Here is a 12,804-nt window from a genome sequence, read left to right on the forward strand (position 1 = left end):
AACAACAAAAAAGTCGGTGTTTAAAGCCCCGTAGCGTGAGGAAACCTGCCGTTGTTTTCCGCTCAAGAACGAAACTCGGCGCTGAAGGAGCGCTGGAAGTCTTGAGCGAACGCGACGTTGGCTGGTGACGTGTTTCAATGAATGTGGCGGCTAATTCGAAATGTAAGTGCAATTTTCCCTAGCTAGGAAGCTTCAGCAAGCAGCCACAGCCGCGAAAGCCCTCCTCGCCCAGCAAACGAACCTTTCCTTTGTCTGATGCGCTTTCTAACACGCAGCGATTATAAACGAACAGCAAATAAACCTAACGAAAAGAAAGGAACAGATGGTGACGTTTCACATCTTGCACGTCTGGTAGCCGCGTCAGATGTGGTTGAGACAATAAAAAAAGAAAAGCAAAACTGTCGCAAACGCCCACTAGGACTCCCGAAACGGCCGACCGTGTTGTGGGCAATGGCTAGCATCTTTCTTGCGCCTACCAACGAAACAAAAGATAACGCTAGCCGTGGTATAAGGTGAGCGTTGATCATTGAAGAAATACAAGAGGCGATGGAGTATATATCAGCTGATTCCCTGGCGTGGGGAATCACCAGAGCCTTTTTGAATTGGGCGACACAGTCACTGCAACACGTCATCAGCGGATGTTGCGTTTGCACTAGACTTCTGGCGCACCATGTGCGCTGCGTTTCGGTTTCATCGGGGAAAAAAACTTGATTTTTGCGGGCTGCAGGGCTGTACAGACTGCATTTTTCTTTGCTTTAAAAAGTGGTCCGTTATCTTCGTCTCCGTGGCTACAAACTCGCCATTGGCAATAAGCGCCAAACTTCGCTAATTAAAAAGTTCATTAGAGAGTTTTAGTTAATTAACTATGTAATTCGCATATTTCTCATAACTGCTAACGTCCGCCGAACCTGATAGCTTGTTCCTTAAAGGAGTACTGACACAAAATTTCAAGGCTGAGATAACTATGTAAAACGCTTCCTTTTTATCAGGAGATATCTCCCAGCAAGTTTCAACAGCAACCGTTCAGCGAAACATATTTAAAATCCATTTTAATCTTCGCCCGCACGAGAAAGCCCAGAGCGGGCCGACGTGACATCATCTGCTACGTGCCCCAAACTGCCGACGTCGGGGCTCCCGTGACGAAGCCGACGCGCTGGCTGTGGTTGGCGCGCGCTGCTCGGGCGTGTGTACACGTCATGGTTTTGGGACTGACGTCATGCTGCCCGGGCCTGTGGGGACGGCGAAGACCTCGGTCGGTTTGGGCGCGCGCGTGCGCTCGCTCGCGTGCGCTTCCAGAGAGGCAGCGATATGGCAAGAATGGTGACGCCATGTGATACATGCTGTCATGGCGGCCGCTCGGCGTTTTTTTGTCGAAACCGAAACTGCCACGAATAAACGACGCCGTAAATGAATGTTTACGCTGCGCTCGACCGTCTAATCTGTCATTCTATGATTAGTGGGCTGGTAGGAACGCATAGCAGCGAAAAAAACGTAACATAAAAATTTCGTGTCAGTACTCCTTTAAGAGAATTCCTATTTTTTTCAGGAATTTTTGAAAGTGTTCACTGAAACACCCTGTATATAAGCGACAAGCGCGCACAGCTAGTCTCCCGTAGCTTAAAATTCCATCAATTTCAACCAACCGATTAGCGAAATCTGACAGTAGACATTGTATGTGCGACCTCTAAACTATTTTCTATTATCAGGTTTCGCATATGTACTATTTTGCAACACGGGTGTCATTCTCGCGTACTGCTTCATGTACCAAAGCTTGCTATTGCGTCTGGCTTCTCCTCGGCCAATTCCCAAGTTGCGAACTTGAGCATTCCCACGTTATGTTTCTGGGGAATACATGCCCGTGTCGTAGGCGCTGCACTTGAAAACGACGTACCAATTCAGTTGACTTTCAATGCACAAACGTTCAACTTCGCAGTATTTCATTCACGTTTAACTTTCCTTCGTCTAGGGATAAATATTTCATTTTGAGGATACAGCGCCGTTCTTATCAGGTACCCCAATCGAAATTTCGTATTGTGCTTTATAACCTGAGGTTTACCGGCTGCTTGTACCTATTTGCAGGCTCTCTCTCTCTCTCTCTCTCTCTCTCTCTCTCTCTCTCTCTCTCTCTCTCTCTCTCTCTCTCTCTCTCTCTCTCTCTCTCTCTCTCTCTCTCTCTCTCTCTTTTTTTTTCTTGTTCGTTCTCTTTTCTTTCGTTTTCATTTCACTTTTTCCTATTGTTTTTTTTTTCGTTCTCGTTCTTGGTTCCCTCTCTTTCATGTTTCATTTTATTTATTTATTCTGTTTAGTACATACTGCAGTCCTCTAAGGACCAAGCAGGAGGGCAGAAGGGAAAGTTACATGTATCGCATGGTAGCGGTGAATACATATCAATTACCATGCTTTGGTCACACACACAATAATTATAAATATATAAACAAATACAAACACACACATTGAGTTATACACACATTTTCAGGTAACAAGTAACGGCAAAATCATTTTAAACAAAAACCCTTGCACAGTGCAAAACTCATTGGAAACTAAAAAGTTGCAGCGATCACACTATGTCGCTAGGTCAAGCAAAACAAAACCTTTGTACAATAGAGCTCGTACATTAAGAGACCACCCTAAATGTTTTAACTTCAATAGAAGCAACAAGGATCAAACAAATACGCAGTGTTCCCAACAAACAATAAAACCCACTAATAAAACATCCTCAACCATTCAAGAGCTACACAGGAACAAGAAAAGCACCAGCAGTCAGTGGCAGTCCCATTATTTATTTGTTTATTTATGTATTTATTCAGTTATTTATTTATTTATTTATTATTACCCTTTCTTGTTCTTCCTTCATTTCACTTTTCCTTATTTTTTTTTCGTTTTCTCTCTCTTTTTCTTTCTTTCTTTCTTTCTTTATTTCTTTCTTTCTTTCATTCTTTCTTTATTTGTTTCTTTCTTTTACAAACTACACAGCATTACTCCCCGACTGTTTGCTTGTAAACGCCAGAGGTTAGGTTCAAAGTTTCGACCGAAGATGATTTAATTCACACAGAGTGTTAGCTTAGCTCACTCATCCAATAAACTGCTTACGAACAAGCACCAGGAAAGACGAGCGGTGTATGCAACCAACATTCGCTTTGCATTTACCTCGCAACGACGTGCCTCCTTTTCTTAAGCTGACATTTCCCCTCAGCCAAATGTTACCCAAAGCAAAACCAGGAAAAGCACGCGCCGGAGCATCTTCCGCCGACGCGAGTCCCGCCCTCACCAACATGTAACGAGCTCGCCTTCGTTGTCGCCCAACGAAACTGAGCCAACAAAAAGGAGAAGGAGACGTCTCAGTGCCTTGATCGGCTTTCTTTGCTACGCTGGTCGGCCTTGGCAGTAGCGTTCGCTTTGTCTTCGCGGGCGTTTTCTTTTGCTCCCCGTCTACGCTGCTCCGGGTTGCGATGTTTGTTCTTGCGAGCGCGTATCCTAGTGAGCAGCAGCAGGAGCAGATGCCGCGAGGCAGCTAGCAGCAGCGCTTCCGCTGAGGCGCGCGTTGCCGGCGTTCCAGGCACCCGCCTTGTGTGTACTCAGGACAACATGAACAGCGCACCAAAACAAAGACGACAGGGGGAGCAATGCGCGCCTGCGAGAACGAGCAACCAGAGCGCTGCTGATGCCGCCTACAACACGGCACAGTGGGAAACGAGGGGCGACGATATATGAACAGACATTCATCATGGTCAACGTTGGGGAAACCGGGTCTGTTGTATCCGTCAGCCCGTCATTAGGGGTTTGCTGCAAGAATCGCACGGAGCTGTCCGCTATAACTTCGGCTGACATCTTCCCCCACTTCCCACTGCTTATTATGTTGCGTTTGCAGCGTGTTCACATCGCTTCCAACCTATACCTATCCCTATGACGAGATAAGCATTACTCACGGCTTTCCCTTAGTGTAATACAAATGCTTTATACGTGGCACCATTTCCCAAGATTCGGAGAACAGTTATCATGTGTTACAACCGAGGAGTGTTGTTTCTGAACCTTTGTTCTCCAACTTCCTACATATACAATATAGGGGCTGCGTAGTGCGAAGAATTACACATCTTCTAGCCTGTGTTTCGTCGTTTCTTTCTTCGTCCTGTGTTAAAGTTCGCCAGAAGTATGAGTTCATTACTCAGTAACCAACTCGCCCAAATCTCCGCTTTACACATCTTCGCATGTGTTAAAATACCCAGAACGCCCACGTGGATGCTAAGATGTACTGGTTCTCGTTCTCCAGATGATTTTGATAGTGCCACTACAGCAACATTAACTAGGGTCGCATTACACACCCTGTGAAAAGCTAGTTTCGCTTTCCTACCCTACAAGCCCGGGTCAAACGGTTTCCCTCCTCGGCTGGCAGGGACGCCGTAAGGTTTCACAGAGTCGTTTAGGAATACATACTATAGGCATGCATGAAAACACTTCGTAGAACCATTGAAGCACAGCCACGGCCTGATAGAAGTTTGTTGTAACTCAATGTACCCACTCAACTGCCCCTACACACACCCTTTCTGTGAAAACCTCCCGTTTCACAACTGAAGTCAAAGCGTTGCAAGAATAAAGGCGCGGAAACAAAAATTGCGATTGATAGTGGGACTTCTAGAGCCGATGTGTTTTGTGTGTGCGTGGGTGGATGCGCGCGTGCGTGTGTGAGTGGTGCACAAATGTGCGTGCTTGTGCGTCAGAAAACTCAGCCGCTACTCTTCCCCGAAACCGTCGATCTCAGCTTGAACAGCTTACCAAGATCTCAGTCGATCTCAGCTTACCAAGATATTTCTTTTTTTTTTTCAAAGAACTTTTCATTGAAAGCGAAAGAATTTAAGCGCCGATGGGTCTCATCTGCCCTTCTTACGTGCGACAATAGTGAAAAACTGTCTACTTCAGCTATACCTTCCTTCCTAAGCGGCTTCTCTCCTTAACAGCGATATTCTCCATCGCCCGGAGGTGTCCACTTTTACGCCTGGTCCTGACCACTTAGAGCTCGGCGCTGCCATGACCTGCAGGATAAACACTCCCGCTTAATAAATCAGTGGATAAAAGGAGGATGCGCGCGATCAAGGAGAGGCTGGAAGCAACGCATGTCGGCAGGCGTTCTGCATTTCGTTGTTGTTTTTTGGGGTTGAGGCCGCCTCGAGCCGACGTAAACATGTGTGCGCTGTTTCCGCTTGGAGAGGGCCAAGCGTGAAACTGACGGCCCTTCGCGCTTCGTTAGCCGGCAAGGAGGGTGCGCTTGCTACGAGATCTTCCTGAGACACACTGTCTCTCGCCCCCCCCCCCCCCTCCCCCTATCTTCAGGAGTGAGCCTGCTTCCGGAGCCCGGGCCACGATTGGAGCTCTGGAACAGGAGTGACTTTGCCTCTGGGGTAAAAAAAAGTTGCTGCTCCTGCGTGGTCGCTAGCAGTGCGAAATCGGGCTGCTCGACTCAAAATAGGACGAGCCCGTAGAGCGGGAGTGCGTGAACCGTAGGGTTCCTTGACTTGGCATAGAAATGCGTGGAGACGTAATCCGGGGGTATGTTTTCTTCCAGTTTTCTTTTCTACGCTTTTGCTAGGAACTACGATTAAGTGACGCGCGTGAGTATTATACCCCACACAGATGCTGAAGACAAAATTCCTCGAAAAAAGTTTAGTGCACTAAGTTTAGTGTTCTATATTTCTGAACGACGATATATTGCTGACCCGTAAGAGGCCGCGTTGTCTAACAAATACATCGCTTCATTTTATCATTTCATAATTAGCATTGAAACTCACGCGTACGAACGTGCACATGAACACGTGCACAAGCACACACACACGCAAACGCACACACGCACACACGCATGCGTGCACGCACCCGCGCAAGTACCTGCAAATAAACACGCGCACTCACGTGCCTGAATGAGTGCATGCAGAAATAGTGGCTTCACGTGGCATCTGTTTCATATGCAGAAGCAATACGGTTGTGTCGTTATATACCGCTGTCACATATTTACATTACCGCAATATCGAATTAGTGTTAAAGTGCAAAACCCGTCATAAGCTGAGTTGATCAACCAACAAATGACTACCGTTTTACTACGCTAACGGTGTGACCGTCGAATCGTTATACCTACACGCGCAGATCAATCAGAACAAATGGCTCGCTAACAGTTCCACATTAAACGAAGTGCTCCGCCATAACATAAATTATCACATTCGGAGGGGCTCTTGGCGCCGCACCCAACGATCTCCATGAACAGGCAGCTCAATAACCATCACCTGCCAGCCCATGGTAGGTGCGTATTCAACGAATGCGCTTGCAGCCAGATTGTTTCTTGTTCCAATGAAGGTTCGCTATAACTCGTTTTTCATAAAGGCTCGCTTCCTTTAGTCGTATTAACAGGCCACAAACATAAGTTTTCGTTGGTAAGAAATAGAGTCATATTAAAAGCACTTCCGTCGCTTTCGCATACACCTGAATCAACCTGTATACCAGTAACCTATGCATCCAGTCCAAATTTAGGATGTCCGCGGATTGAGAAATCTGTAGAATACGCATGCTTTTCGTTTAGAACAAAGTAAGTAGATGGTCGTGTTGTGAAGTAAACCTGTATTTCGCGCGGTGGTACCTTATTATTTTTGCTGCCATTGTATCTCTAGTTATTACAGCGGATCTTTTGCCGGCTAACTCTCCGCATTTTCTTTTTTTTTGTTTTTTTGCAGACTGCCAGAGCATGTCGTAACAAAAGCTTCTCAAGCTGAAGTCAAACTCGACGATCCTCCCTAAGGTTAAAACAAACGAAATGGTCCAAATAAATTACTGGGGCACTTAAGGTCCTCTTACCATTTCAGAATGCGGGAGCAATTAACATTTCTCGTTAGGTTCTAAAATCCTAAATTCGGGTGGGTAGGCTAAGTAACTGCCCGTGATAACAGCTGAATCGGCATGATCATCTAACGACTGCTATTATCGTCACTGGACAATCCGTCTCAGTGGGTATGTAAGAATTTGGAGCCGGTATGCTGACGTCACGGCCATGTTGGGAGTTGTGAAGTGGCCGTGCGATTCTCAAAAGAGGCCCCTGTGATCTCAGAAAAGTTCATGTTGAATGCGTTGTGGTAATAAATGTATGACAGTTTGTAACGCCATATGCCGAGGGGCGACACGGTTACCGAAATTGCGCAAGCAGATCTGTGAGGAACGACACTCGCTGCAGCCAAGTCAAAACGCTGGGATCGCTTGATAAGGGGTATTGTGCTGCAACGTGGCGACCACCTGGAAATCATGGGGGCGTTTTTACTCTATACTCCTCCCTATGATTGTTTATGAGGTTTAACGCGCCGACGCAACGCAGGCGATGAGGCGCGCCGTAGTGGAGGGCTCCTTATTAATTTAACCACCTCGGGATCTTCAACGTGGGCCGAAATTTCGTACACACGGGCGTTTTTGCTTTATGCCTCCATCAGAAAAACGGCCGCCGCGGCGGGGAATCGAATCCGCGACCGGGGGATCCGCAGAACAACGCCTTAGCCACTGCGCAACCACGGCGGCCTATGGTCCTTCCTTAGAACAAATGACGGTCAATAAAGAACCTGCCTTCGTAAGCTCCTTAGGTGCTGACTTTTTTGCGCTTTATTTCAGAACAGATGCGATTGAGCCTTACGCCCGAAATTAAATGGTCATCCGACCGGGCATTCCGTTTGCCGTCACTGTGCAGTCGTTATGCGGCTCAAAATACATTCTCCGCAAAATCATCGCTGCCAGCCCATAAAGTACTGCACAGAAATGATTGATTAGGAGACACGGCCACAAAGAGAGCGAAGGTTCCTACGCAGAAACTTGTTTAACCATTAGCAGATACATTGATGCTAAAGCGAAAGACAAAGGCGCCAACGCGTCCGTGCAGCAATATTGGACCTCGCAAGGTGCAAGGGCTCTTTGGGAAATTACACTTTGTACTATCACCATCTTATTACCACTATCCCCCCCTTCTGCGTCACGATTTACTTCTTCATTACTTTTTGCACTACTAGTAAGTAAGTGACTGCCCTGTGCACACGTTCTTTCGTCCATCCAGAAGCAAACACCGTCGCCGACATAAGAGACTGGCTTATTTACCTTTTCTTGGATTTTTCGCAAACCTTCGCGGCAATTCGACCCAAGTAACTCTAACGCGGTCTTTAATTGTGCAGCATTCAGGGGCGCATTAAGCTACTTTCGCTCCAAGTCTTCACCTACTCGCTAGAGCATCTCCTACCTTGATGGTGTTGCGACAAAACGCGCTTTGGAGATAAGGAAGTGAAAGAGGAATCCAGAGCTAGGGGAGGCGGAGGGAAATGAGTGGGGACAACTGAAACGTGACGGTATCCGCCTGCAGTGGTGCCGTGGCCACTAATTAGGTTTTCATTCGCGTTAATAATATGTCCCCATCACACGAGTTTTCTCAGCAGCCAGCAGTCCCCTCCTGACCTTATCAGATTCTGGCCGGCGAGCGGAGTTTACATGGCAGGCTTCGCCCCGATTTCTAGAGCACGGAAGTCAAGACGAAGCTATTGCTGGCGTCGTCGAGTGAGAAATAAACTTACAGTAAATAGAGAAGACACGATAAGTTATTAAAAAAAATTATCGGTTTCCGGATTTCCCACTGTCAAGAGCGTTGGCATCATCTCTGTTGCGGGCGTAGGGGGCGACGTGGCTTGAAGCGGTACGGGCATGCCCGCCAGAAACAACGCCCGCCGCCAGAAACAACGTGGGGCGGAGAGGCGAAAAGGGGAACTCCGCCGAGCACTCAAAACCACCAAGAGTGGCCCGCCCTGCCAGAACGCAGCTCTCCCACGACCTAGACCCCGGTAAGAGGAAGAGCCCCGTCGAGGTCGCAATCGAAGCACAAGTCGAGATAATGGAAAATAACCGCCGATAATGGAAAATCGGTAAGCTTCGATGGCGCGGCCTCCCACCCCTGCGCCTCGTACCCAATCCCTCAAACCCCTGTCAAAGAACTACTAACTGAGCTAGCTAACATTACAGCGGAAATGGCTGCCCTTGGGAGAGAAAACAATGACCTAAAGCAAGAACTTCTTAAACTCCGCAGTCAAAACGCAGCAAGCTCGCAGACAAATTCCACAGACCAAGAATCTACCTCCCCCGCACCCAAAAAGCGTGCGATTGCGGTAGCCTCCGTACGAAGCCCCAACCCAGTAGAATAATCCCCTCAACAACAAGAACTAGAACGTAAAATAGTCGCTCTAGGGAAAAGCAATGGTGCCCTGCACGAAAATATCAACATCATGCAGAACAGCATAGAATCCTTCCGATCAGAAATGAACCTCTACAGATCAGAACTGCATGCCTTCATGCAAGATATAATGAACCGGCTTTATTAGATTGCTCCCAATCTAATTCCTCAACCCGAAACACATAATGGCTTATAGCAACAATAGCAAGGACAACCCTATTAAGGTCTGGCAGTGGAACTGCCGAGGGTACAAACGCAAAAAACATAATTTACAGATGTACCGTCAAAGCATAGACTCTCCCCCATAAATTATAGCGCTGCAAGAGACAAATGCCGTTGTCAAATTACCCGGTTATAAGGCCTTTCAAAGTGCGACGGACCTCAAAACGGCGGTCCTTGTACAGAGACATATACCGACCTATAGGAGCCAATTGGACAGCATTGCAATTCCCCATGACCTAATTACTGTCCTCCCACGTAAAAGGGGAGCGCAAAGACTTTATATACTGAACGTCTACAGCACCCCCAAATCTAAAGCCGACCGATTCAATCAACTATTCTCGCTCACGAGGAAGGAGGTGGGCCCCCACGCTCTGCTCATACTTGGCGACTTCAATGCGCCTCACACTGCCTGGGGATACCCAAAATGCGAGCCAAAGGGAAGAGACCTATGGGAACGAATACAGACACACCATCTGACGCTAGAAACAGGCATGCATACCCCTACACGCATCGGAAACAGCACACAACGCGACACTACCCCGGATCTCACCCTCTCCCTACACGTAAACAGACTGAGATGGGGTGTCACTGAACAAACGCTTGGCAGTTACCACATAATAATTGAGATTGTGATGACTCCGAATCAGAAACTCAATCAAAACCTCAGACAGCCAACTCTGACCGACTGGGATGAGTTCAGGGTGCTCCGGCAAATCACCAGCAAACATGGCGACGAACGCGAAAGTCCGGAGTGCATTAAGGGCATAAACGTATGGACGCAACAATTAATTGCAGACATAAAAGCAGCCACTAAAGACCTAGACCCTGAAATCCCTTCCGATATGGTAGACTCCCGCCTCAACCACCTCTGGGAGGCATACCGAGGGATCCAAAAACGATGGCATAGAAACAAGACCAACCGGAAACTGCGGCTGAAACTGGCCAGACTGGAAACGGAGATTGGAACGCACGCGATCACTCTCGCGCGCAACCAGTGGAGCCAGATTTGCGACGAGATGAAAGGAAACCTTGGAATGAAGAAGACATGGCAGCTGCTTAGACACCTCCTCGATCCAGATCAGAGCAAAACAGAACAGAAACACCGCATATATAAAATCCTTCACTCATACTCAGGCTCCGACGACGACCTAACGGCCCAAATCCGAGACATGTACCTCCCAATAGGTCCCAAAATCGCGCTGCCCCCGTACAGTGGGCATCCTAATCCTGAATTTGATAGAGATATAACCGAGGCAGAGGTCCGACTGGCAATTCGCAAACTTAGGTCTAACTCGGCGCCTGGACCTGACCAGATCTCGAACCGGGCACTAAGAAACCTCGACGACTTATCAATCATCGAAATAACAGCATTTCTCAACACATGTTGGATAACAGGGCAAATACCGGAATCATGGAAACATGCCAAGGTTATCCTCATTCCTAAGCCAAACAAACCACTCACGATCGAACACCTCCGCCCCATTTCCCTGAAGTCATGCTTAGGAAAACTCATGGAGCACGTAATCTTAGCCCGTCTCACAACATACATGAACGACACTGAACAATTCCCCCACAGTATGATTGGCTTCAGAACTGGTCTGTCAACTCAAGATGTACTTATACAATTATCAGAGCAAATCACCAAACCCCCCAGCGGCCTAGACACGGCGGCCATACTGGCCCTGGACCTGACCAAAGCATTTGACAACGTTTCGCACGAGGCCATCATGTCGGGTCTAGGATCGGTCAATCCGGGCGAAAGAATTTACAATTACATTAAGGACTTCTTGTCGAACCGGACAGCCGCCATACATCTAGACAGCCTCGTCTCTAATACTACCCCGCTAGGCAGTCGACGCACTCCACAAGGAGCCGTCCTGTCACCATTACTTTTCAATCTAGCAATAATAAATATTCCCCTAAAGATAGCACAGATTCCCCACCTCTACCATAGCCTCTACGCAGACGACATCACCTTCTGGATGAACCGGGGGAGTGATGGCCACATCGAAGAAACGCTTCAAAGAGGCGTAGAAGTGGTGGTGGAGGAGGCGAACAAAGCGGGCTTGACCTGCTCCCCGGTCAAGCCTGAGCTACTATGTATTCCCCCGAGCCACAAAAAACAACTCAGACCCAACGTCAAAGTTCACATCGAATGGAGAGAGATTCCAGAAGTCACTTCCCTCAAAGTCCTTGGGCTTCAGATACAATCATCCAGACTGAATAACAACTTTCTCAAGACGATAGAACGGCATGTAAACCAAACTACTAGTCTCCTGAAGAGAGTAACCAATAAGCACTCGGGCCTCACCGAGCAGGACAGGGTCCGCCTCCTCCAAGCCTTCATCGTGAGCCGAATAGTTTATTCCATTCCATACCTTAAGCTTACAACGGCAGAAACGGGCAAAATAGACGTCCTCATTAGACGCGCCTACAAGGCGGCGCTATGCTTCCCCCCCGGCACGTCAACTGCCAGACTGGAAGGGTTAGGCCTTCACAGTAAGGCCAGCGAACTTGTCGAAGCGCACCTGATTGTACAATACGAACGCCTCGCTCGCAGTCCCACAGGAAGGCACATCCTCCAAAACCTAGGAATAGGATACCACACCCTATATCAGGATGCAACAACTATTCCCCATATTATTCACGCGAACATCATAGCCAAACCACTTCCCCGCAACATGAGTCCCACGTACCACACTGATCGGAGGGAACGAGCCCGCGCCCTGCACAAGAAATACAAAAACGACCCGTTAGTAGTGCACGTAGATGCAGCGGAATACAGGCAACATGAGGCTTTCACCGCAATCGCTGTTTGCAATTACCCCCAAACCAGCATCATTGATTCCATTACAGTCCGGACGCCCATCCCAGAACCGGCGGAAGAGGCGGCGATAACGCTGGCCCTTTCACTCAACCCTACCCCCGCAACAATCATTACAGATTCTAAAACCGCTCTCCAAAATTTTGCCGCTGGACGCATATCCCCAACGGCGCTCAAAATTTTGCTCAGGAACCCCCCGCAATCCCCAGTACGACTGATCTGGACCCCCGCGCATTCTGGGCTCGAGGGAAACGAGGTGGCCCATGACCTAGCCCGAGGATTTACTATCCGGGCAGGGCCGAACCCGTATCTTTACCACGGAGCCCGGTCCGCGCGGGACCATCTGATCAGTTTTCACGATATTACCACCTACTACCTCCTCTCCCGCCGGATCTATCCTCGGGCGGACAAATCCCTGACATTAGAACAAAGCCACGTCTGGCGCCAACTCCAGACGGGTGTTTTCCCCAATCCGGCCCTTATGACGCATATCCACCCCAGCCTTTACCCAACCTCGGCGTGCCCCTTATGTGGC

This window comes from Haemaphysalis longicornis, unplaced genomic scaffold, assembly GCF_048455015.1.
Source record: "Haemaphysalis longicornis isolate Haplotype H1 unplaced genomic scaffold, Haemaphysalis longicornis Haplotype H1 scaffold_4, whole genome shotgun sequence".
Classification (NCBI taxonomy): domain Eukaryota; kingdom Metazoa; phylum Arthropoda; class Arachnida; order Ixodida; family Ixodidae; genus Haemaphysalis; species Haemaphysalis longicornis.